The sequence below is a fragment of the Gallus gallus genome, chromosome 9 (assembly GCF_016699485.2).
Source record: "Gallus gallus isolate bGalGal1 chromosome 9, bGalGal1.mat.broiler.GRCg7b, whole genome shotgun sequence".
In the NCBI taxonomy this organism is placed as follows: domain Eukaryota; kingdom Metazoa; phylum Chordata; class Aves; order Galliformes; family Phasianidae; genus Gallus; species Gallus gallus.
The window spans coordinates 8655284-8681975 of NC_052540.1; the positions used below are offsets into that span (position 1 = coordinate 8655284).

The 26692-nt window shown below is 38.0% G+C and overlaps 1 protein-coding gene and 1 long non-coding RNA gene across 4 annotated transcripts in view; one reads left to right on the forward strand and one right to left on the reverse strand.

Annotated features, from left to right (window-relative positions):
* The window catches only part of LOC107051845, a 101083-nt gene extending 96013 nt beyond the window's left edge, over positions 1 to 5070 (forward strand). The window contains exons 17-19 of the long non-coding RNA XR_006930916.1: positions 2133 to 2348; positions 2951 to 3185; positions 3431 to 5070. This is a non-coding gene — a long non-coding RNA (uncharacterized LOC107051845). The remainder of the gene's footprint in view (positions 1 to 2132; positions 2349 to 2950; positions 3186 to 3430) is intronic.
* The window catches only part of LOC107051846 (insulin receptor substrate 1), a 292419-nt gene that overhangs the window by 31709 nt on the left and 234018 nt on the right, over positions 1 to 26692 (reverse strand). The window lies entirely within an intron of this gene.

Consider the following 26692-nt stretch of genomic DNA (forward strand, 5'->3'; position numbering starts at 1 on the left):
GGTCTCCACAATCCTGTATCTGTAATATACCACTGCTTTCATTGAAAGCAGATAGTTTGAAGAATGTGGATTTTCTTTCTTTAAAATGTGTTTTCGTTAGCATACTGAATACACCTGTTTCCTGGCACATGTTACAGGCTGAGTTGGTAGCCTGCATTAAAGAAAGGAAAAAGAAACCCTCAATGTCATACTAAAGTTTGGAAGTTTAGAAAACAGGAGACAGACCATTATGGAGTCACATACTATAAAAATCCTTACCTGTTACTCAGAAATATGCAGAAAATAAATTTAAGACAGCTACTCTTCATAATACATAGATATTTTTCCTGTGAAGCAGTGTAACAGCTACAGGCCCAACTTATTCTCATAAAGCGGACTAACATCCAAATTAAACTTTCTATGGAAAAAAAAACCCAATAAAACAGGCAAAGAAATACCACCAGAAAACAGACAACACTGCAGTTAGTGGTGCTTCTGCTCACGTGGGAATTTGGGCATAGGTGGAAGGAGTTGTTTGCTATTTGTTTTTACAGCTTTACCCCTTCAGCCATTTCAAAACTCCCATAAAATTACGGTGCCAGCCTCAGTCATATCACCATGAAAGCCTCTGCTACAATTCCATAGGAGCTCTCTGCTATTTAGGTTTCCTTAACAACCTGTTTAAGTTAGGTAAATCCATTCTTGACTTCCAAATTAAACTAAATAGTGAAGCGTGCAGGAGTTTCAACTTTCACTACAATTTCTTTAAAGCTTGCAGTGCAGTGCCTGAAGTTAATTGTCCAGTGGGTCCCTGAAGTTAAGAAAAGGAAATGAGCACATCTCAGAGAAGGGGTAAAAGTCAGGGCCGAGGCAACTACTTCAGGTAATATTACACAGGGGAAAAAAATCCTCTTCAAGGTGGTTATCACGTTTCCTGCACTTTTCTTTAAATGCTGTCCAGCGAAGTAACCACTCTTTTAAACAATTATATGAACAAACAAACAAAAGAACAATAGATTAGGCCTTGTAAAGATCTTCTAGCCTTTCCTTGGCACTTAAAATACAGATGTCAAATATTGTCAAGATATCTTATTCTGCTACTTTATTTTTCTTTTTGAGATACTCTGCTTTTCAGGACTGGGCACTTCTCCAGAACCCACACTGCAGTTTGTGGCTTGAAGAATTTTGTGAATTGCTACAGCCCATTTTATTCATAGGGTTAGAGCAGATGATTACAGTCATCTCTTCTGATCTCAAAAGCTAAAAAAAAATCCAATACTAGCCAAAAAATTACGATATCTCAAGTGGCAGATTTTTTTTTTTTTAAATAAAAATTCTCAGTAGTCTGTAATTTTCCTAACATGTCACTGGCAGTCAAAACCTAATGGAAGTTCCCTCTGTCTCTTCTTAAAAACACCTCCGCTAATAACGCATTTTGTATCAAGGCAGACATGCTTTCCCTCAGGACAGAGAGTTTCCAGCTGGAGCATGATGAGTCACACAGCTTGTCTTCCTTTTGTATAATTCAATTGTTTTAGGAGACTTTTTTCTTCAATTGGATGAGTTATTTTACATATTTTCACTTCCATCTCCAAGATGTAAGCAATCACACTTAAAAATTCAAATCAATTCATTTGTTGATTGTGATTTTTATGATTCAGTGTCCTTTTTTATTTGCCATTATTAACACTCTACCACTTAAGACAGCACTTCTTATAAACTTTTCCTGTTTCTATCCAAGGATCTTTGCACATCAAACATAACCAATGCTTCTGAAGTCGGTATTTTAAACCACTAAAAATGCAGAACGTAACAAACAGGGATAGCATATTGTCTGGTACAAAAAAAAAGCATCTGGAGTGATGTAATGATCTAATGGAACATAATGGAACAAAACGGTGTACAGTGGAGAGTTAACATTCTGGATTCTAAAAAAGCAGTTTAAAAAAGTCTCATTCTTCTTAAAAGAAGAGGGGAAACATGAAGGGAAACAGACAAACAGCAACAGCACACCTGTATGTGCAGTAAAATAAGACAGGGAGAGATTTAATTCTGAATCATCTAAATCCTGTGAATAATTTTGCAGGTAAATGTTTTAATTACAAAACAATTATTCCATGACACACCTTCAAAATGCATTTCCTCTTTTTCAGGTGGAATGAGGTAATATGGCTGAAATATTGGTGGAGCTGAAGAAACTATAAACATAGAAGAGAAGGCTGCTTCCACAAAAAAAGGACACTTCTGTACCTATATGTATCTATATGTTAATTTATAATAATAGGAGAAAATGGATGCAAAAGTTTAAGTAAGCGGAGTAAAATTAAACCAGGAGAACAGAGTTTGCAGAACAGGAGCTTAATAAACAGGTATGTGCTAACTGTAATTATTATTTTGAGAACATGAACGGTAGATGGAAAAACATACTACTAGGAATAAGTCAGATGTTGTGCTGCTAGCAGTCATACTCCCTGGCAGTGGAATACAGGCACAATGCATTGTAAACATTGTAAACATTACTGAGAATATCTGCACACTCAAAGTATCAAAAAGAAGAAAAATTTTTGTTGTTCCAATTTCTACCAATATAAGCATCATTTATAGAATGTGCATTCCTCTAACTGCCCTTCTGTTTTATGGAGGGGAAAAAAAAATGAATTTCAGATTATGAAATGGAATAAACAGAAAGACAGTATGAAAGCAAACGTGGATAAGTATTTTGTGATTGCCTAAAATTTGATCATTATCAGGAAATAACTTCCTTTTGAAAGTAGCCCTAATTGGCTATTAACAGTAGTAGCTAACAATTTCAAGACAATTAATATTTTAAAATAATTAGTTGGCTAATATATTACATTAGAGCATACGGTAAGCAGAAGTCTTGCTAATTATATGTATTATTCTCCCTACTTTGCTTAATGAAGGTGTCTGGCCTTTAGATTAATTCATTCTCTCTCTTTTTTTTAATCAGTGTAACTAATCCTCCCACATACTATTGTAACATTAAAGCTGAAAGATGTGGATGAAGCAGTGACGGAAACACAGACAAAAGAAGAACATTAAAATGAAGATTTGGTTCCAAGCTGCAGAAGCAGTTGCACAAACTGAAGAATAAAGATGAAATTTGAGAGAAAATGCAGAAGCCTGAGTCAACATTTATTTGAATACCATCTGCCTAATGCTGAAGATGATCTCCACACGCAGAGGTAATCACACCTACATCATTTTGATTTTCAGAACAAAGCCATTTCTTTGACAAAGGGCACTTATCACTCCAGACCTGAAATGTTTTTTTGTTTTCTCCAGAAGCAGAGCAGTGCTGGGGGCTTTGGGTAAAGGGAGATTTGTTCCAAATTAGGAACTAATCTTTCAGGAAAGAATAGCAATGAATAAATTGTTTACAGTCAAAATCTCTTCATTTATACTGACTATAATTATATTTTGCACTCAGATGTTGCAGCATTTCCGTGTGCTTAGTGAATGTCTGCTGCTGTGACTGTGCAAGTGAATTACCTTCACTGTAAGCCAGAAGTTTTCCTGTCCTGCATTCCATATCTTGCATTTTTCCCCTGGGCTCAAGAAAAGATAATGCTGAACTCTCTGGGAAAATGATCCTTGTTTTCAACAGAGCGAAGTGCAGGAAGCAACTCTGTGGTGCTCCCCATTGAGAACGAGGGCTGTCCCATGTCCCAGGCTCAGCCTTAGTGGTCACCCACCACATCAGCACGTTGTTGGTGCGGCCCTGCACACAGCTCTCAGAAATCCCCTCTCCACCTTCTCGGTGAAGCCCAAGCTGTACTGACCAACTAGAATTAGTTACAGCATGAGGTGACGGGTCATTCTGGCCACCCAATTACCTTCCTACACATCTCCTACTACTGTCCTGTATGATGTAATCCCGCTCGGGATCCACAGGAGCTGTCAGGCTTTATGAAACATGACTGCTCAGTAAAGACAAGATCTCAAAAGGAGCTTTTTCAATGTGGTGAATGTCTCTCAAAAAACGTCAGACCAAGGTCAGATTTTAACTGTGAGTTTGCTGTTAACATATGCACATATATGGTGATAAAAATTGTCTGCACATTGAAATATGTAATAAAACATCGACTCCCTGAACGTTACTTCCTTTCATCATTTACTGAAGTTATCAGCGCACATACAAACACAATACTTCGAGGTTCTCCCACTTCTGTGAAAAATCTTTGCACAAATTACTTTTCTTGTAGTGCTGTGTAGCAGGTGACCAATCCCTTTTCTCATCAGAAATGCCAGCGGCAGCAAATAATATATTATAAAAGGCATCTAAAAAGTTAAAAGTTTATAGTAAATTCTTTTACTACCTCTGTAATACTTTCTCTTGGGTATTAATTTGTTTAAGACTTTCTTCTCATTTGCATAGAAATCACTGGAGAACACAAGACTAACACAAGATATTTAACACAAACAATCACTTATCCAAAAGTAAATGCATTATCTATTTTTGTTGGAATATACTGCACTACATAACCTTGCAGCAGAAATAAAGACTCAGCTTGGCTCACAGATCACAGAATAGCTCAACACCGTTGTTTTGTGCCTTATTTGTCTTTGGTACCCACACGTGGTCCCTCAATTTTAAGCCATCTTCTTGCTTTTCAACCATTAAAGAAAAAAAAAAACGAACAGGACTGGCCATAGAGCAAGTGCTCTATGGTCATCAGTGTAAGTGGCAACTCCCTTCAACCCAAAAAAATCCTGAATATTCTAAGTGCAGTCCTTTATGGACTGATGTGAAACAGGAAAGGGGATAAAAGGGCTTAGATATAAGTATACCATGTATTTATAGATACTCTTAGAGATACCTATCTCTATATCCTACTCACAAAATAGGCAGAATCCAGTGAAAATGCTAAAAGAATAAAAAGATGTCCTGGTTCTGGGGACTCCCATCACTTGGCAAACTCATTACTGAGACACTGTGCCCACATAAACTTCAAGCTTTGACATGAGGCAGTGATACCACCATCTTCCCTTTAAGTAAAACCCAAGAGATGCATGTCAGGAACACAGAATTTCCTTGCAGTCACAGAAGTCCCTTTTTGAAACATGTAGAGGAAATGCCATGTTTGTGTTTGCCAAGTACCTGATTTCAGGGTTCATTCTGCTACTGCATATAAATTTATCTGGTGTGTATTTGGCACGACATGTTATCCTAGACTGATCATATGTTCACAGATTGCAGAGAGTGTGTGAAAGCCTTTTTTACTGTAGTTATTGGGCGAAGTCACGTCTGCTACCTGGTACTCATGCAGAGAAATCTGTAATCTGGGAACAGATGGTCTGATAGAGTGAGAGAGACGCTGTCTGGAAGACTGCAGAGTTTTTTACTCAGAGGAGATGAAAGAGGAACGTACAAACCCACCATAGCATGACAAAAACATGAAAATATAGAAGAATGTCAGTCCTGAAGGTCATTCCTTTAGAATTCACCAACTGTCTATGTACCATATGTGCATACCAACATACCAAGACAAGCCCTGTTGCACAGAGTGAGAGGTAACTTAGCCAAAATTGCGGGACTGTAGATGTACCATTCAGAAAAGTGATGCATTCCATAGTCTAAGCACACAGCCTGAAAAGAATCTTAAAAATATATAGAGAGAGCAGCTTTTTCTCTGAATTTTTTTTTTAATAAAATTTGATAGCAATAAACTGGAACTGAAAACTTCATATCCTCATCTTCAAGTCTTTGGGGGATCTCTTCAGATCCAAGATTTTTTCAACAGCTCGAGGAGATGCAGACCAAGCCTGTCTTTGAAGTCCAGGTGCTCTTGGAACCATCTGCCATAAGGACAAGCCCATCCTCCCAGAAGAGTAACATGAAATGATCTACTTTACCAAAATGCAGCATTGTGATACTTCAGAATAAAACAAACTGGATCTAAGCAGCAGTAAAATTCTTATTCAGCTTTCTTGACAGTGTAAATTTTAGTAATCCACAAACAAACCAAAGCTATGGGGTGCTGTTCTGCTCATGGGAGCATCCACCTCACTGGTCCACATCTCCAAGTGGGAGCTTTGGTGGCCTGGGGCACTGCAGGTCTTTCAGGGACAGAAGCACACCCAGATATATCTTAGCTAATGTGAGCACAGATCACATTGTGGCTGTGACAAACACAGGAATCCACAAAGTGAAAAAAAGTGTCTGAAGGTTTTAATGGAGTATCCTATGGTGGCAAAATCCCAGTGAGCTCTGCATGGCCCTGAATCCCTGCCATCACCCGTGCCAGGCAGTTTGATGCAACTCTGCTCAGTCCCCACAGCTGCCATCGCATTGTTGGCTGCAGAGATGTACTCTGAAAAACAAACACTCCTCTCTTGTTTAAGTCAAAAGTTGTGGTCATCCTAAGCGCCATGTTCCCAAAAATATATTTATGGAGTCCCAGCCTAAGTGAAAGCAAGCAAAAAGCCCTATGTGGGAAAGCAGCATCACAGCAATGGCAGTGAGTGGTCTGGAGTAAGGAGCTGACACTGCCCCACATAGCTGCTGGCTTGGCAAGGCTGCGTGGGGGGACAAGCTGAGGGATCACCTGGTTAGTATCTTGTTCCCAAATGCCTCTGTACGACAGGTATTCAGGGAAAGCTGGGCCTAGCCACAAAACCCTTCGGCCCCGTGAATTACATACTGCAGGTACTCTCAGCATGAGCCACTCTAAAAGCTTCTCAGATAAAACCTGTCCGCAGGAGCAGGAGAGAGAGGAGAATTAAGATGCTGCTCCAGTGTAAATCACTGGGTGAAACCAATGGTACTACCCTCATATAAAACTGGTTTGAAAAGATAATCAAGCCCTGATCAAAGAGGATGAATTCAACATAAAGGTGAGGGGTTGCAATCTCCCTAAATTATTGTCTGAATGAGACAATTTTAAGCTTTTTCATCCTACAGCTGAGAATTCTGCTTGTGACATGTCAGATGAAGCCAATTTTAAGAACACTTCAGTTTTTAGTCACCACAAGATTTTACATTTGGGTGCTATCCAGTACTTCAACTCTTCACAAGAAATCTACATTGTCAGATACAGACAAGCAATGCTGTATTTTACTCTTTATTCTTCCAGCAATATGTCAGTCAAGTCACAGAGTTAATTCAAGAGTTAAGACACTGAAAAAGAAAGAACAAAAGACTCCAAATTAACTCTTGATACTCTACTACAATTGGACAGCACTGTGCCACTATGGATGTGAGAAAAAAAGATGCAGAGAGAATCTGAGAATCTGTCTTAAAGTTTTGCTTGAAGGCAAAAATGCTAATATGAGCTGTTACTCACAAACTATGCTACTAATAAGTTATAACAAGGCCATGTACCTATTAATTTGCATATGAAACTAAAAGGACAGTGGTTTATTTTGTGCCATATTCTGCAACAGCTTCTCCTAGTACAAACACACTGGAAGACACTGGGACACCCTGGGAGAGGAAGTCAGAGCTCCCGATAATGTGCCTGCTCCAATATCTGTTTCTACAATTAAGCACAGCTCTTTTTATGATCATGTCCTTGGCTGTTGGAGCCAGGCAAAGTTCCATTTGGTTACACTGAGTGCTTGGCCTTCTATTCCCTCCAATGCACAGTACACAAATGACTCCTATGGAAATGCAACAAAGCCTGAGACTGAGAAATCCATCGTTCCCTTCACTCACATTTTCTGATACACAAATAACAGAAAAATGATTCTTCTGAAGGTACACATTAGTACTGCAAAACATGGTATGCCCACAGAAGTTGAAAAAACACAGTAACCATTAGCTTCCTAATACTTTCACAGCTCTTAAAACTTAACTATGAAATAATTCCTGTACTCTGTTTTTTTCAGTAGATCATACCTGTGTAACCTCTTAGGAGGTGTATGCTTTTATTGGACAGCACAACTTTGGTAGCTATTGTGATTGATGTAACTGAGAAGGTAACAGCAGGATTTAGAGCTCTTCACCTGAGGTGCCAGCTAGGCGCACACACACTGCAAGAACGTACCCACTTGTTGAGCTCCATACTCATTGTTTATAGTGAGTTACTTGGCTCGGAGTATAATGCCAGCTCTTGGCAAGGTCTTGGTGAGCTTGGAATCTGTAGTGGTTTCGTTTATTGGTGCTGATGATACAGATGAGTTAAATTACAGAAACTGGAATCACTTTTAACATTATTCAAGGGGAATGTTTCCAAAGAGCTGACTGTTGCAAAAGCAGACAGCAATGTCTCTTCCAAAACGTTTGCCATTTCAGAGAGCTCCAAGCTGCCAATGTCTAAGGCGCAACAGTTTCATTATGAGAGTAAAAAAAAACCTGTGTTCAGAATTGAGCAAGTTCTGCAGGTCCTAAATATGCTCAGTACCTGGCAGGGTCAAACTCAAGGCAGTTTGTCCTGGTACATTTGGAAATGAATAGCAAGGCCAAAGAATCAAAGTTGTGTCCAAGATTCATTTAGTGCATTGCAACATACTCTAAATCTATCAACAAAGCCATCTTTTCTTTCCTGTACCCACTTATTTGTATGGTACAAAGTCCGCTCACTAAACAATTATTCTAAGTTCTGTACAAACACAGAACAGAGATGGTCCCATCCCAAAGAGCTATTTTGTACACATCTATAGGAGGAATTAAAACAGGGAATATCATAAGCAAACCAATAACCACAGAGTGTTTCTCAGTGATTTAATGAGAAAGCCTTTTGACTAGACGTTGGATTTCATGGAGTGTTTCAAATTTGTATGGAATAAAGGCAAAGTCTTCAGTCTTCACTTAAATTCATTCCATTTATGTCAACACAATCCAGTAGAGATTTTATTCTCTATGTCACTGTGGAAAACTTCAAGTGTAAGTGCATATTTCAGTGACAGAAATTGCCTCCTACTTAGGAAAAGTTGCCATTTGTAATAGCATGGAGGAATTAGCATTTTCAAAGACTCAGATTTTACATATTCCCAAGAGATGCCCATCAGAATCTGTTTTTTCCACACAAAATCCATGACTCCATAGATGAGAATTGTTCTTATCAACAGTGAATAAAACTATTTTCTGAAACATGCCAAATTTATCATGATAATCCACTTAATATGTAGGATCTGAGCTGATCAAGGATATACAGGAATCGTAAATCCTCATTTAATTTTGTAGGATGACACATCAATAGCAAATGAGAAATTAACACTCGAGGTGATATCTTTGATGGTAACACTGAAAGAAAAAATGAGACTTAAGCATAAAATGATGGAAACATGGAAAGAGTAATTAAAGAAAAAATATTCAATAGTGCAAGTGAGAACGTGCTCCTAACAGAACACTTTTCTGACCTTATGGATAGTCATCAAGAGGCCACCGTGGTACTTGCAGCTGGCAGGAACATAGAGCAGGAAGCCAGCTCTCACTACATCTCCATTAATTTGCAGCACAATCCCATACCCAGCCCATTCCCATACTCAAGATGTTTGCTCCCATAAAGGCCTTCCCATGGCTCAAGTGAGAACTAGCAGAAGAGAGAAAGATATTTTGCTCTCTTGTCAACAATATATTTAAACTCACTACACTTAAGAGAGGGAGCCTTTCTTTCCTTTTTTTTCTTTTATATTCTCTCTTCCTTTTCCCAAAACTGTGAGGAAGCTGGACTGTATGCCCCATTGTGCCTTTCAGGACACTAACATAAGTGGCAGTTAGTGAGGCTGCAATAGCCATGAAGAAAACAAGATGATCTCCTACTACTACAAGCTTTCACAGCCAAAATTGCTAGCAACACAAGAATGGGCAGTACTGTGAAGATCACTCCTCCCAGTCTGTTGTATATGAAATCACAGACTCGTAGGTGTTGGAAGGGACCTCTGTAGATCACCTAGTCCAAAACCCTGCTAAAGCATGTTCCCTAGAGTAAGTTACACATGAAAGCATCCAGGCAGGGTTTGAATATCTCCAGAAAAGGAGATTACACAACCTCTCTAGGTAGCTTATTCCAATGTTCTGTCACCATCGCAGTCAAGACATTTTTTCTCATGTTTGTGTGGAATTTCCTGCATTACAGTTTGTGCTCATTGCTTCACATTCTGTCACTGGGCATCATCAAAAAGAGCCTGCCCCTATCCACTTGACTCATTCCCATTGGATATTTATAAGCAATGATAAAATCTCCCCTTGTTCTTCTCCAGGCTGAACAGCCCCAGGGCTCTCAGCCTTTTCTTGTATGGGAGATGCTTCAGATCCAGGTCATCTTTGTGGTCCTCAGTTGGACTCTCTCTAAGAGATCCCTGTCTTCTTGGACTGCGGAGCCCAGAACTGGGCACAGTACTCCAGATTTTGCCTCAACAAAACAGAGTAGAGGAGGAGGATCATAGAATCACCACCTCCCTCACTCTGCTGGCCATGCTCTTTTTAATGAACCCCAGGATACCACTGGCCTTCTTGACCACCAATGCACGCTGATATGTCATAGCAAACCTGTTGTCCACCCGGACAAAGGTTCTTCTCTGCAGAGCTCCTTTCCAGCAGGTCAGCCCATAACCTGTACTGATGCATGCAGTTATATTCCTCCCTAGGTGGTACATTCTTCCCACTCAGATAACACATTCTATCTAGCAGCAGACTGCAAAGCATCATACTGGCTGCTTCATTTCCAAGTTGATAAAGTCCTAATGCGATTCCCTTGCTTGTGTACTCCCAGACTTCTCATAGAAGCAATCCATTTAAGTCATCAAAACTGCACTATGGACAATCAGGATTTTTGCATCAACAGCATAATATCAAGCTATTACAAAAAAAAAAAAAAAAAAAACATTCACAGAACAGGTCATACAAATCAGCTCTTACTCAGTTTTATAGGATTAGCATATGTTCATATTGAACTTCTACAGTATTGTACTCCTGACACTTTACCAAGTTTCTTAAAGTCAGTTTTGAAAGCCTCAAAGACTTCTTTTCTCTACAAGCAGACATCTGAGACAGACTCTGTAGCAGTGCTGGGACACATAAGAAACACGAGGATAAGTCACAGCTGTGCCACTATCCAGGGATAAGCAACTGCTCCAGCAGGACTGCGCATTCATCACCATGGGTAAAATAGCTCTGTGTTCACATAAGTGAATTTCTTCACCTGCTAATCTGTTCTCTCCAGTCCTATTCCTACTACAGGAGTACTGTAAAATTGCTTCTATTACAGCCAGTATAGACTACTGCCCACCATTATTGACAAGTGTGTTGTGGACATTGCTTCAATCTCTGAAGTTAGTCCCCACAGTCTTTCATTACTGAGCAGCGCTAGTTTTTCCTGAGCTAAGGTTGTGAGTTTTTTTCCTTTTATAAATAGAAATATTAAGCAGAATAAAACTAGTTTAATTTTATTCCCATCCACTTTCTAATATCACTCAAAGATGTATCTTATAACATAGTACAGGTGAATATACCCCTGCCCATGCCCAGACCATAAAACAGTGCCTACCTAACACAGCCCACAGAATGCCTTGTGCTTTTGCCACCCTGGAAAGCAGCAGGAACCACAAACAACTGACTCCCATCAGGACTGCTCACACGGTCTTTGAGAGCAACCATGTATAGGGCAATGTTTGAAAAATCCAGAGGTGAAAAAATCATTTAGAGTGCAATTAAGCACATTAGAATGATAGTCTTTCCAGAAATATTCCTCTGATTTTATTTGTATTCAGAAAATTCTCTGAAGCATTTTTGATCTCAAAAAAAATCTTGCCAGACTGCTAAATCAGCTGCCTAGTTCATCTCATTTCCTTTACATTCCCATCAAAAAGGAGTGAGACTTCTCTCCAGCACAGAGGGAATCCAGCACAAGAGACAGGGTAATTCAGTACCGAAGAACATACAGCCTGTGACATCTCTGCTGAGCGTGCCAACAAGCATAGTGGCTGTGAAAAGAGGTCTTTAACCCAAGTGACGTCGCCTGCTACAGTTCACTCTGTGTCTTGCAGAGACTGTGGCTTCCATTCAAAGCATTACAATCTCTATCCCAAAACCAATTCAGCCCAACGAAAGAGTTGTTACAACAACGCAAATGGTGCCAGGATTGTACAGAAGGCTCCAATGCATTCTTTGTTATGACTATTTTTATTTCTATAGCTCAATAATGTTCACTGCAGGAACGCATGGGAACCTTCTCTGATTTCATCTGCACTGCTTAAAGTCAAAGAAGCAAACACTGCAAAATAAACTGGAATACTACCATTATAATCATTTTATACCCATGTGGCACCTCAAAGCTCCAGCCAAGACTGGAACTCTCGTAGCTCGGCATTATATGAGCACCACAAGGGACAATCGTTGTCCAGACATTTCCGCAAACTAAACAAACAAGACAGGCTAGATTTAAGAGGAAAAAAAATACAAAATAATTAAATATATGGCCCAAGGTTACACCAGCCAGTCAGTGGAAAAGCCAAAATTAGGATCCAGGTTTCTTAATTTCCATTGCCACATTGAGACTGTGGCCCAACAGCATCCTGATTAGTCTAAATATGTCTTGCCAGTGACATTAAAGTCCTTCAGTAATAGTTAAGAACAATATCTGCACTCCATCATATTTTGTTTGCCTTCTTTCACCTCAGAATGGATTTTGTTTGTAAAAGAAAATAGAAGGAATTCTTTCTGTAAAGGAGCTGGATAACTTTGCCCATTCACGTGAATAGGGCAGATGAGGACTGATACAGGATGAAGCTGAGGAATAAGCATCTCCTTCAGATAATAAAGAATAACTCATGTATATGAAAAATATTATCCTCTGCAGTGCTCATGTGTAACTGTCAGTTGCCAAAGTCAGGATGAAAGATACCCTATCTTTTAATTGTATACTTAAAGCACTTAGAGATATACGGAGCCAATTACTTATAGCAATATGAAGAACAGTAGTCCACAAACACGTAGATAATCTTGTATAGGTAATATTATGTAAGTAACAGATGATTGCAAAAATAGAAGCCCACACTTAGGCTCCATATTTATTTTTTTAGGCACTTTCCTGATTCCTAGGTTGCAGGGTGGAGTAGAAAGGACCAAAGATAAGGAGCACAGATTCATCAGCCTGATTCTGCTCCTGATTTTGAGCCTTGCTTGCACTAAGGTTCTGTACATCAGATTTCGAAAAGTGTTCACCATCCACAAAACTCAACCTTTGCTTGAAATTAGCTGACTGCAATTTGAGGTGGAGTGAGACTAACACTGGATCCTTCTGTAGCCATATCCAAACACAGAGCATCAACTGTCACAGAAGCAATGTGACAGTAAGTCTCTATACACATTGCTTGGGGATATATCGCATCTCACAGTATCACTCCCAAGCAATAACAGATAATATGTTAATTACTATCTAGGGATTATTTCTTTTATCTAAAGTTAATTTCTCAAATAAGCTCATGTGTCTTATATGGGAAATGAAAAATGGGCCCCCTTTCCTCTATATTCTCACTGTAAGTATTTGAAAAAAACCTTTCAACATCCTCTAGTTGCCAGTCATTTACAGTAAATGAGATTCAAATTCCAGACTTTGGAGGACAGCCATTTAGGATATGCAGCCTTGTGAAGTATTTTCCAGAATGAAACCTCCAATGATTTGAAGGTACCTCACATTAACCTAAAGCAACTTATTAGTGCAAACCCCTCTGAACTAATGAAATGTCTGGTCAAAGAAAAGTATGAAAAAAATGGAATTTTTCTAAGTTGAGGACAAGGTCTTATTCAGGGACAGAAGGAATACCACAGCAAGGCCAGACTATTGCTCTCTAGCACATGAAATATCCTGATACACCCATATGAGCATGGATGTTCACTTTAAATAGCTTAAGTCAGATCTCACTTACTCAATTCTATTCTGTCTTTGAGGAAAATTCCAGCAAGTATCACCAGGGTTTATAACTAAGACAGAGGAAAAAGAATAAGATTGAGCATATCATTGGCTTTTCTACATCCTAATTCACTTTCAATTTTAAAAACATAAAAAAAATGGATAATAAACATTCAAAAGGTTGCCTAAACTGTTAAACCCGTACATCTATTGGATTGGATAGTTTAGCTGGTTGAAGGATTAAATTATTTCCCTACCAGGCAAGTTCATTTTTCACTTACTTTATAGCTCAGTTAATGTTTTTGACTGTGCGAGGAAAAGCAGAAAAGTGGATGTGGTTAAATTTTATGGGTAACTAATGGTTGTGCCTTCAATACTTATAATTATTTTATACTTTTTAAATTATTTTAAACTTTTGGAACAATTTCTTCTTCCCAATAAATCCTTTTAGTTATTATTAAAATATTAAAAGTTGTCCTCACTTGTTTTATCAGGATGAGTCATCAACTGATCCAAATATCTAAAGTGTTAACCAAATGAATTAACTTGATCTGCAATTTAACCGAAAAGTCAGATTGCCATTTTCTCATTTCTTAATCACAGAATATTGAGACATGCAGGCTGTTGCATCAGATACATATTGAATCAATAATACAAGGCCTGTAAAGGTGAGGTAGACAAGTAAATCTTCCTCAAAATGTTAACTGATGGATAGGCCACAATCAGATTATTCTATTATCACTGGGTAGCAAATAAACCTCAGCACTGAGTTAGTTTAGTCTTTTTCTTTTTTTTCAATCATTAGAAAAAGTCGCCTTCCTCTGAGAAGTAATCCGCCCCTAAAATTAAACCACGTTACTTGTAAAGCACCACAGACATACGTGATACTGTTAAGTCAAGTATGAGAAAATGGACGTGGTAGAGAAAGCTGTTCTCTAGCCACTAAGCAGAACACTAAAAGCATGTGATACTGACAGGAGCAGAAGGAAGAGATGCATTTCACGAATAAAGGGCCAAGAAACTAGTCTGAGTTTCAGACTAGCCTCTTTCAGACCTCTTTCTTGTTCATCTTACAGCAGGAACAGGTTCACATAGCTCCATGACTGCAGTGGGTTAGACCCAACACAATGGCAACATACATGTGGAAAAGATACAGATGAGAGACATGAAATGATTCCTACATACTTTTTTCTTTCCATTTGTGTCCAGTTCTCTAATGGCAGGGAAGCAGAGTATGCTTAGCCAAACCCTGAGGATTCTGAAGCATCTGCAGTATGATCTATTGGAGACAAAGGGCCTGGAAATACACATGCTAATTGCTTGCGATTGCTGCATGTATCCTTATGAGCTACACTTCCAGTCTGGCTCAGTGTCTTGGAAGCCCAATGGAAATGTGGTAAACAAGGTTAAGAGCGTTGAACTTCAATCTGAAACCCCCTCCTCCACATCATCTGAAATAGATCTTTTTCCAAACTAATAAAATTTACTCATTCATTTTGTTCAGGATTTGTCAGAATGTTAGGGAACTTACAAGATGAAGTAAAGGGAGAAGAATAAAGGAAAGGAGAATAGCACCTGTCTTTGCAGCTGGTCAGCATGCAGTTCTCTAATGTGCTGCCTGCTGGGAAGCAGAGAAGGGCTCATGTTACCCTGATCCTTCAGCAAAGGATGGAGTTTGCAGAAAGGAATCCTGCAACTAGAAGATGTGAGGCTTGGGCTTCAGCCAAAAATAAAAAAATGGAGACCAGCATTAAATGAAAAGTTCCATAAGTTCAAATGCAACTGAGCAACACACAGCTTTGTGGTCTGAAAGAACGTAAAAAATTTTAAATCATCATTGCAGAGTTACCAGTTGTTTCTAATTTTGAAGAACAATCACTATTTTACCCTTAACTACTACCAAATGCTTCCCAAAGTGACCATAGTCACCCATAAACACATCAAATACCTTCATTTAGGAACAACAGACCAGGTCTGATAAGAGCTGATATGAAGTCTGGAAAATTGCTTTATTGCCTGAAGCAGAATTTCATCTTTTACTGACTGAATCTACCTTTGTAAGTGGCACTCATTTTGCTTTAAGTCACATTCTCAGAAGCTCATTGACTACAATTGAAAAGTCATCGAAAAAGAGTAATACAAAAGGTTAGCAGAGAAATTGATGTAATGGTATTACAGGAGACATTTAGAGAGTATAATGTTAAGAATAGCAAAGAAAGGTTTCTGCAGAAAGCAATAAAATTTTAAAAAGAAAGACAAAAAAGTTGGGCTGAGAATGCTGAAACAGTGAAACCTGCATAGCTCAGTCTCTGAAACAAAACAGTGAAACAGCAAAGATAGGGCTACAAAGTATCTCACAAAAATTATCAAAACAAAACCAGGGAATAAAATCTCAAATTAGAACACAAAATGCCTTCTTCTTGGTCATATTTTCCATAATACTAATTGCTGCAAGGAGTAAAAGGATGTAGAGCTGTATGATTGTCCACAAGGAGCAGATAGGTAATGAGTTGCGTTTTCAGAAGTGACCTTCCCAGATGAAGAAGACCTCCCAATGATGAGCAGGGGACTTGTCACAGAACGTGGGTGAGAAGTGAATAGGTCAAATGGCAATTTCAGAGTTTATGGAACATAGTAATAATCATGGCTTTAAGAAATAAAGAGCTGTGATCTGCAACACCACTTATTGGAAGATGCAGTTTCGTGTGCTGGCATTTGAAGGATTAGTGAATATTCAAAGACAATGTACAAAACCAGTTAACACTAGGACATTGAGGTGAGGAACAGGGTTCACACTAACAAGGCTATTTGCTTCTTTGGATTCCTTCTTCTTAAGAAAAAAAAAAATCAGAAAATAATGAAATTTTGGAGAACAAAGAAGAATCTGTGAACTGTATTCCAGCTTTTTTTTTTTTAGGTTCCTCACTAGAGATTCAATAACCTAACCTTCCTTTTATCTCTAATTTTATGATTCTATTAAACAAATGATAAATAAGAAATTTCCTCTAGATACACAGGGGGGAAGAAAATCATCAAAATACTGGAAAAAGTTCCAGGTTTTCAGTCAGTTGAAGCTTCCCTAATTGGCTGGCATGTTTTTCAGCACTTATTACAGTGAATGCTGCCATCTGTTTCTTACTTCAAAAGAAATAGTCAAAATGATAAGCAAGCTAACAGAGAAGGAAGTCTTATGCATACAGAATATTTTAAAAAGCATAGTATCCTCTAGCTCCCTGTGGATAGAATATCTTCAGTCTTGACATGATAATTACCAGTGGAAAAACTGTGACAGGCAAGTATTCAACCAGCTTCCATTTATGATAATGGGGCATGTACAGATGAGATCATTTTGACTTCAGGTTTTCCATTACTCGCTTTAAGTTTTACATCTTAAGTATCCCAGTAATTTCTTTATAATGAGCCAGGCTATGCACTGTCCATCCATTAGATCAAAGGTTGTTGACTGAAGCAGAGCACTGATACTGAGAAATCTGCCAGTGTAGAACAGGTAGTTCATGAACATTCAGTACCAGAGTGTTCAAATCACAAAATATAAAGAAGAAAGCACTTACGAGCCCCAGACCAGAAAAATAACTGTCTTGACAATGTCACAGCTTAGCTTACAAACAAGATTGGTGACTATAGTTTGTTTTCCATCCACATTCTCAAAACAAATAAAAATAAAAAATTAGACACCAACAATGCAGGAAAAAGGGGAATGACCACAAGCTCCTGGATCTTACTGCCTTAAAAGAGAAACCTGAGAAAGTGTAAAAACAGCAGTACTCAAATTGCACACGCAAAGGAGGTGTCTGTGCTGTCACATTGGAGTAGCACACTGCTGCAGCTCAAGGTTCAGCAAGGTTCTCAGGCAGGCATACTTTTGGAAATGCAGATAAATTCAGAGGAGATATTTGAACCTGTAAACAGGATGTAGAAAAGCATGGGAATTCAATCATCTCCTCCTCTAAGAACTTCACTAACTACCGTGTAATTTAGATCTGTCATAGGGAGCTGTGAAATTGGATGCCTAATCTGAGTTCATGATTAGCTACTTAAAAAAACCGTACTTTATAGAAAACAAATAGTTCTTAAGCTAAATATAAATAAATAAAAAACAATGTAGTTTTAATGAGGATATTTTTTGTTCATAAAAGCATCATCATTCTCCTGTAGGGGAATACTTAGCATCTCCTTTGATTAATAGACCAGCCTTAAGTCATTGAGTGGAACATAACTCACTTGTCAGAACTTCATATCTACAGTGAGACTAGGATGGGTTTTGATAAAGCAATTGGAAAATAATCTATTTATGCTCAATAACAAATTACTGTGCTGTATTGCATTTAACATTCAATAGACACGTACCACTGAGTGCTTTACCCTCTATGAGAGCCACTGAAGAAAGTAGCTGGACATAGACTCTACACTCTCTCACAGAAGGCAATAAATATCATTTACGATACATACAACATGTAACACATACAATTGGTCAAATCAGTGCCAACAAATACACTTGCTGACAAATTCAGCTCTTTTTCCTATTATCAGCTGTTTCCAAACAGACTACTGTTGCGTTTTTATTGTAATTGCAGAATAGACAATTGAATTGTCTGAGCCAAAACCCCAAACTCTCACCAACTTCAGTTGGGCTGTGGGAAAGGGCTGTAGATGAACAAACTTTACCCAAAGAATTTGTAAAATATTTGCTTGGACTGATTCACCCTTGTTATTTATGCTGTATTACTGGTCATTCAAGTGATATAGATTTTCTTCTTGCTGTTTCTAGACTGCGTGTGCAAAGTTTTTAATCCTGGCATTAACTCTACAACTTGCTGAGGAAGCAAACTGAAGAGGGAGTTGGTTCCCTGGGAACCAAGGGCAGGAAAAATGGAAATGGCATAAAGCTGTGCCAGGTGATACTCACATTGGATGTCATGAAAATTTCTTTTCTATGAGGAGGTTTCCTAGTGAGGTAGTTGGTTCCCCATGCCTGTCACTGTTCAAGAGGCATTTGGACAATGCCCTCAATAGTATACTTTATACTATTTATTTATACTCTCTCTCTCTCTCTCTCTCTCTATATATATATATATATATACACACTATACTTTATACTTGAATACTTTAAGAACAAGTATTTTTTCAAACATGAATGAATAACCATATTCACATGGGAATTAAAAAGAATTATCATCATCCCAATGGCTATAGAAGTACAAATATCCATAAGTGGTTGACATCAAAAGGTTATATCAAGTCTGCAATGTTCAGAATCCAGGGTAGTGTTTCCAAGTGCATATTCAGACTGCTCAAGACGTCACTGTATATATCATTAGTCTGAAGCAGGAAAAGTCTCAGAACAGACTGCAGCGTAGGCTGATACGGTGAATGTTAAAATTACCAATTCATCTCTCCTTCCCATGAACAGAGAGGAAATCAAACACTGAGATTAAACATACAAGTGTTTCACTGTATTATCTACCTTTTCCAGAAGAAGTAGTTCTCTTTACAGTTCACACCTACTATACAGTCTGTTATGGTTAACAATAGTAGTAACATAACTGTTCCAAAAATACTGGTAGAAAAAAATCCTTCAGAGGATTTACTATTTAATAGTGAGATTACAATACATTTACTTCTGCAGAATAACAGCCTCTTTTCCTGATCCAACTGGTTTCTAATAGATTTGCTTGAGGACTCATGGGACACACCAGCTACAGAAAGAGCACAATCTGATTCTTAGTTTCTTCTAAATGTCTTAAAAACATGGATACTGCTTACCCTTCTCATTTGTGCATACTAGGAAATTTCTCCTTGATATTTGGGCACTTTTGGAAATATTCCCCATCTTTCCTGTTTATAGAGTATTTTTTTCTGAATCTTTCACCTACCATATACTTGGCATTAAGACTAAATTTACACACTCAAACTGTCATGGAACAATAAATTGTCTTTAATGGGGTTCTGTACAGTTACAATATGGATGCTGCAGAATCACTATCTACCAAAAGCTACATCATGCACATAGGAAATTTGGAGTACCTTTATTTCTTCCTTGAAATTTCTCTTCCTGAAATAATCTACAAAGTATTTTAATGACCTAGAAATTCTTGAGTGATTTGTTGAAACTTTGAACAACCACAAGACACCTTGTGGATCATCAGAAAGATATGTTTTCCATCTACTGATTCCTGTGTTTATTTTCCAAGTACAGAATTATAACTTTCACCACAAGGAGCACACAAATAAAACTCAGCCAGCTACATTTAATATAGTAAATTTGATCTACGGACTTGCTACTGGATTTACATTAATTTGTTCCATCTTAACACTACCTTGGTAGCAGAAAGCAATGAATGAAAAAAATAACATTGGTTCCAGTGTTCAACGTGACACATATAAACATTTTTATAAACTACTCTGAAAACTGAAGAAAAAGGGAACTGGCAAATAACTATGGGTATGATGAGCTGAGCCAAGAATGTGATTTTGGACTGTTTCCATTGCGGTTTCACTTCAGAGTAATTTGTATGATTTGGAAAGCTAGCAATATAACTCTGTGTAGGGATGGGTTATTCAAGGTAACCTCTATGTTTAAAGGATGAGGCATTTTTATAGCCATGGACCAAAAAGGAGGTCACATGCTACAGCTACCTAGAGCTCAGGAGACAGAGAATCCACTGTTTTTAATTTCTCACATTATCTTCTACAGTACAGAGACATGCATTTTACTGTTCTTAAAATACATAGCTATTAATATGATAATAACACAGCAAGCAAAACAGAAAAACCTAATAAATTTTTGCTAAAAGGATATTCCTAACTTTTCATATTCTTTAAGGTTAGTGTTCACATTGAAACCCTCATGAAATGCAGCTAAGTAGAAGCATAGGAGTTGATTATTTAGCAGTTTTAAAATGTATTGGATTCTAGTGTATTCCTAGTTAATGTGCCACCCCTATCTAGAGCTAGATTTTTGCAATGATTGATCCACAGCTATTCTCTAGATAATTGCTGGACATTTTTACGGTGCAACAAGTTTAAAATTGTGGTTTGAACATGAAAACATAGCAAATCAGTCCTCTGAGCTCACAGTTCATTCCCAAGTTCTAGTACTTCAGATACATTTGATTCAACACCGTACACATAGATAAGACTATCATTATTTAATATATTGGATGTGAATAACATTTTCTCTATTATGGACCAGATAAAAGATGAAAAATGTCAAACTCCCTGAAGAATCTTGAAGTTAATCACTAAGGAATAAAGATTTACAGTTCTCAGAGTCTTTGGCTAAAAGCCAGAAGAATAAAAATCAAACAGAGAAAAGATGTAGTGGTGTAAAGGATACTTAAAGGAATAATTAAATAAAGCAAATGAAAAAAAGCTATTCATGCTTAATGAAAATAGACTGTCTTCAACTAAAGAAATTCCTAATTCTGATGTTAGTCTCTTTCCCTAAGTGCAGTCTCCATAAACACATCACAGAACTCCTGGATGGGAGAAGCACAGCATACCAAGGCTGATGGGCCATCACACTAAAACACCAAGAAGATACAGATCTAGCATTGTACCTATAGGACAGACAGCCTCAGCAGGCTGCTGTAGTACAGAGGCCATTCCTGCAATCACATAACTCACTTGGACACATACAGAGTTTGGGGTTAGAGCATGCATGCACAAACACACAGCTTGGAGTCACCCAGTCCTTCCTCTACATCTAGTAAGGGAACGTCAACCTTGGGCTTTGCCTCTGGTGAAGTACAGGCCTGAATCTTACCATGACATCCCATATATGTAATAGCACTGCAGCATCAGGGGATGCTTTGGCTACAGCTAGATATCTTGCTGCATTGCATGGGCTTCCTCTCCAGTGCACGTCTTCAAAACATTTCACTCCACAGCTAAGTTTTCAGATACTTCTGATGATCAGGAAATTTCCCCTTAAGCCTCTTTTCATTTCTCATATTTACTATTTCTTAATGATTTTCACATTTCAAACCTTCTTTTGTAATGTATTATAAGTTTGGTAATTTCCTAGATTTATGTTGTTTATGTTCTGCATAGATGCTTAGTTATCTCCAAGATTGCCTCTTCTTTTTATCATCTCCACCTGACAAGAACTGAGGAGGTTCTGGTTTTGACTAGGACAAGCAGTTCAGCTGATGGGATTCTTTCACTACCAGATACTGCCTAGTCCATGTTAAAGGTCTTTTGGACAAAAGATGGTCTGATTTTTCCATGGGACAAGATAAAGTCTACTGCAGAGAAAAGGATTTATGATGCTCCAGGGAATGTTCATTGCATTACAATGTTCAAGGCAACAGCCTTTGCTTGATGGAGATTTTACTACGTACTTGAACTGGATTGCTTAATTGGTATTTAAAACTGTAGGGTTTTGTCTGGAACACAGCTTCAGTTCCCTTTTAGAAAAAATATTGAAATTGCTTTTTATAGTGAAAAAAAGAGTTCTGATAATATAGAAGTCGGCTGGGAAAAATTTCAGCCAGTGAATCATTATCTAAGATACCTAAAAGCAACACTGTCAGATAGGCAGAACAGGACGCGCTGTGCCAGGAACTGCAGCCTCCTTTACCCCTCTTGCCATGTGGCAATGCCACACGATCAGAACTCAACACAGAAGACGGAACGAAGTCCCTTGTAATCCCTCCAGAAAGCTCTTGATATCATCTGTGACAAGGGAAAATGAGATCTGTGGATAATCTCAGCCCAGATTAGCTCCATGTGCCCATAAGGAAAACATGACTGCAACCTGCCACCTCTTAGAAGACCCCTTGTCTTCTGCTCCTTCCTGGAATCCTGTAGCTCAGGCAAGAAGGAACGTAGGGATGGTATCTGGTCCACTAGAACTTTATTTCTGTTCTTTCACTTGTAAAAGCCAGATTTTTCTCCCTGACTGACCCCAGAGGTGTGCTAATTAATGAGAAAAAAGAGCAGTTCTATTGTGATTTCCGTATGTCAAAATGTAGCAACATGCCTGCACCTTGGCTGTTTGCCCCAGAGGTTTAAGCCAGGGGTTATCAGGAGCCTTTCACTTCCAAAGATGGCACAGGATTGATCAAGAATATAAGCTAAACTGTCCAGAAACAGGCTGAATCTTGCAACCTGTGAAGTAAAACAGCACAAAGGGGAGGTTATGCTACCACTCTTCATTTTTTCCCCCTGGAGCCAATAAACAATGTAAAAAAACCACAGTGTCAACTCTGAATGGAAGAGCTGGTTCAGTAGACATGCTCTGATCCATTTGCTGGAGGTTCTGATTTTTTAAGAGAAAAGTTTCTCTGTTCTCACATAACCTTCGACACTGCGGCAGCAGGCTAAGAGAGGCAACAAGATTAACAGATATGAGATATTTTTACTCCTTCACCCAAGGAGTCACAGAATTTTCTGGGAATGTTCACACTTGTTCAAAACAATGTGTGATTCATTCATGTTGCTATCAGTGCAAGGACTAAACCCAACATAGCCTCCATGTGATTTGTACTGAACAATTTCACATAATTTACATCCTTCTTCAAACTAATAAATCTGCTAAATTGTTTTTTGATAGGAACCAGAGTGCTATTATTAAGTACCTCTGCAAAATAACAGGGTTATCAAAGTGGAAGTCATTAAGCTGCCATCCCTACTGATGGTTGTGTATGTTACCATCAACTTAGCTGTGACAAATTGTTTCTCGATTCACTTACAGGAAATGTATTTGCATCAATTAGCACTGCTTATATGATCAAAGAACAAGATCAGTGAACCATAATGAATATGGCCAATATCTGGCCCAGAATTCAACATCTATTTATCTAAATGTAATACATAGGTTTCATTTTATTGCATTCTCTTCCTGTTTCCCTCCTTTTACTAAACATTTATTAACAATGATGCCACTGTAAACAGGACTATGTATCATTTTTAAATGAAATACCATTACAACACTGTTAAAAATTCCTCCTTTAATGTGATTTGCTACTCTGACTACCATGAAGAATCCACTATTCACAAAGTCTTCCAAATAATCACTCTGTCTTCAGCTCACAAGAAGTCTACTACAAATGGGAAAATCAGTTGCATTTTCCCACACTACAACAGCTCTATTGAAGTAGAAGCTGAAGGTGTGATGCCAGTCTCTCTAGAGAGTCAGATGAAGCTCCAGCTGTGCAGAACATGGTCCAGTCTGTGATAAAAATCTTTTTCCCTCTCTACAACAGCTGTAACAATGTCAGAACTCCCTGCATACAGAAAATATCTAATTTTTTTAGCGGAGGGAAAACAGTAAAAAGCCCCATAATGAAGAGCATCACGGGCAGTTAGAGGATTCTAGAGTGAAGGATAAAATATCTTGGGCCATTTATAACCGTCAGCATTTCAAAGTCTTCTGCCATGCATTCAGCATCAAAACCAAACATGATGCTCAGCCACATCAACTTAACTTAGCTAATGGTGCCAACACTCCCTGTTCAGTGCCAAAACCTCACGCTGAGCCTTGCACTCTACCCGGGGCAGCACTACATGGGAATGCTTTCTGCAGATGAAAACAGTGAAGCTCATGTGCAGGTCCCATCAGCAATGTTCTGCTATCCTACGATCAAATCCTCAGCTTTCACTGAACTTAAGAAGATAAGTAGCATTTATACAGACACCTGAATATGAAGATATGAACAACAAGACCACCACAACACTGGATGGGAAGAACACTACCTCAGAGCAAGGTTCCATACCACAAATCGTAAAAACATGAAAGTTGTCACTTTCCTCAGTTTTCTGCTTTCAAGCACATTCTCAAAGTAGATTACTGTTTTGTTTTTCTGTTGTTAATTACAATATTCAAAGGTGTCTTCTCCTGAGCACTCACTCTGAGATACAGGTCTGAGTTTTCAAGGAGGCGTGCTCAGCACTTCACAGGGAAAATACATTTAGACACAGAATGCAGGAATGCATCCCTAACCACCGACATGACCATTTTAATCATCCCTGCACTTATAGCTAAATTCATTATCCAAGTTCCATGTTTGAAATATAGAAGATAACAGAACATTAAACAAATTTAGCAGCCAATCTCAATGCAGCCATTCCTGAGCAAAAAAATTCTACATATGCAGCCTCCTTACACATGGTCAGATATTTGAGAGCAAATCAAGAAGTTGTTGCTGTTGAGAAATGAGATATGCAATCTCTGGAGCCAATGTGGTCACTGGTGAACACTTAATAATTTCCCTATTTATTAAGTAATGTATTGCTATTTATCCCAGAAAGCTTTGCAGAGGAAGGAAAAAAAAAAAAAAAAGGAATCTTGGTGTCTGCTGCTATCCCTTTTTGTTGTTCTTTATAGAAAATAATAGAAACTAGGAAAAAAATGAAATGATCAGATTTCTTATTTGTTACTGGAATAGTGCAGAGGAACAATTATAAAAGGAGGAGAAACAGAATTCAGCTTTTGTTTATCTTTTTTTCTCTCCTTACTGTCAATTTTTCTAGAATTACTTGATTTAAACAAAGAGAAGCAAAAGGTTGCTTCACGGGGGAAAGTAAAGTAGAAAAGGAAAGGGGTGGTGGAACAAAGAAAGGAAAATTAATACACATCTTTATCAGTTCCCAGGCAAAATAAAGGATCTTTTTTTAGTGTTTTGTAATAATCTCTATCCAGTCTATTTCACCGTCAACCTACACCTAGCTTCCATTAACATTAATAAGAATGTATGCTCGTATCAAAAGAAGAATGGGCTTCACACACACTGTCAAGTCTCAAAGCAGGACAATAGATTTAACTGAAGAAAACCTAGAATGACATAGAGACAGATGAAGCAGTTCATAACAGGTCTGTAAAGGATAATAATAAAAAATACTTATCATAGCATACCTGAAAAGATATCATTCTAGCAGTAAAAGACCTAAATAAATCATCCCAATGAACAAAAATGCACTATAAAATCTTTACGTAAGGAGCACATAGGAAAATTGCATATAGCATTATATTACTCTGTTAAAAAGTAAGCAACTGAAACTAGCTTAGAAAGCTTTTACATATTTAGAGGATAGCTTATTCTTTTGGAGAATTGTAGGGAAGGATGGCATTGCCAATATGCAGAACTAGTCAGTCAGCATTGCAACTCTTTACATTCTCTTACATTTTTTGCTTCTCACTTTTGTCTGCTGTATCACTGCAACAATCTTTTCATACTGAATCAACATATATTCATATTTACAAACATACTTAGGCCCATGGAAAGAGTAATAAAATACAGATATTACTGAGCAGAAAAGTACAACAAATTGGATGCATGGCATATTTCTATTGCTTGGCTTTTTCCATGAAAAGCATCTTATTTAGCCCATAGGACCATTGGCCCCTGTAGAGTTACAGCCACTGAAACTAACAAGGATCAGTCCTTCAGATTTTGCAGAGGATATCACACATCCTTTCTTTACAGTTCAGGCCTACTTGACTTGTAGTCATCTTTATCTGATGCCCTGAAGCACTTTCAGACACAGCAGACATTCTAACAAAACAAAGCATAAAACTGAACTAATGGCTTTCAATTTTTTTTTTATTTATTTATTTTTTTTAGGTAAGCTGAGAACCTAACCCCAAATCACAGCAGAACCCTTAACATTTCTAATATATAAAGAAGCCACCAAAAAATCTGTTTCTGAATAATATCTGTCAGGATGTTTTGAGATGTTTATGCCCAAGATCGGGTTGTAGAGTTCACAAACATTTTCATATGTCTGAAACACAGATTTTTAGTAACATTTACAGTTTCATGCTACATTTGATTGAATCAGGTGTTTCCTCTGATTATATTTTCATAAAGACTGAAACCAGAAAATAGAAACAGAGTTCACAGCAGCCAATACTTAAGAACTTGTACAAAGAT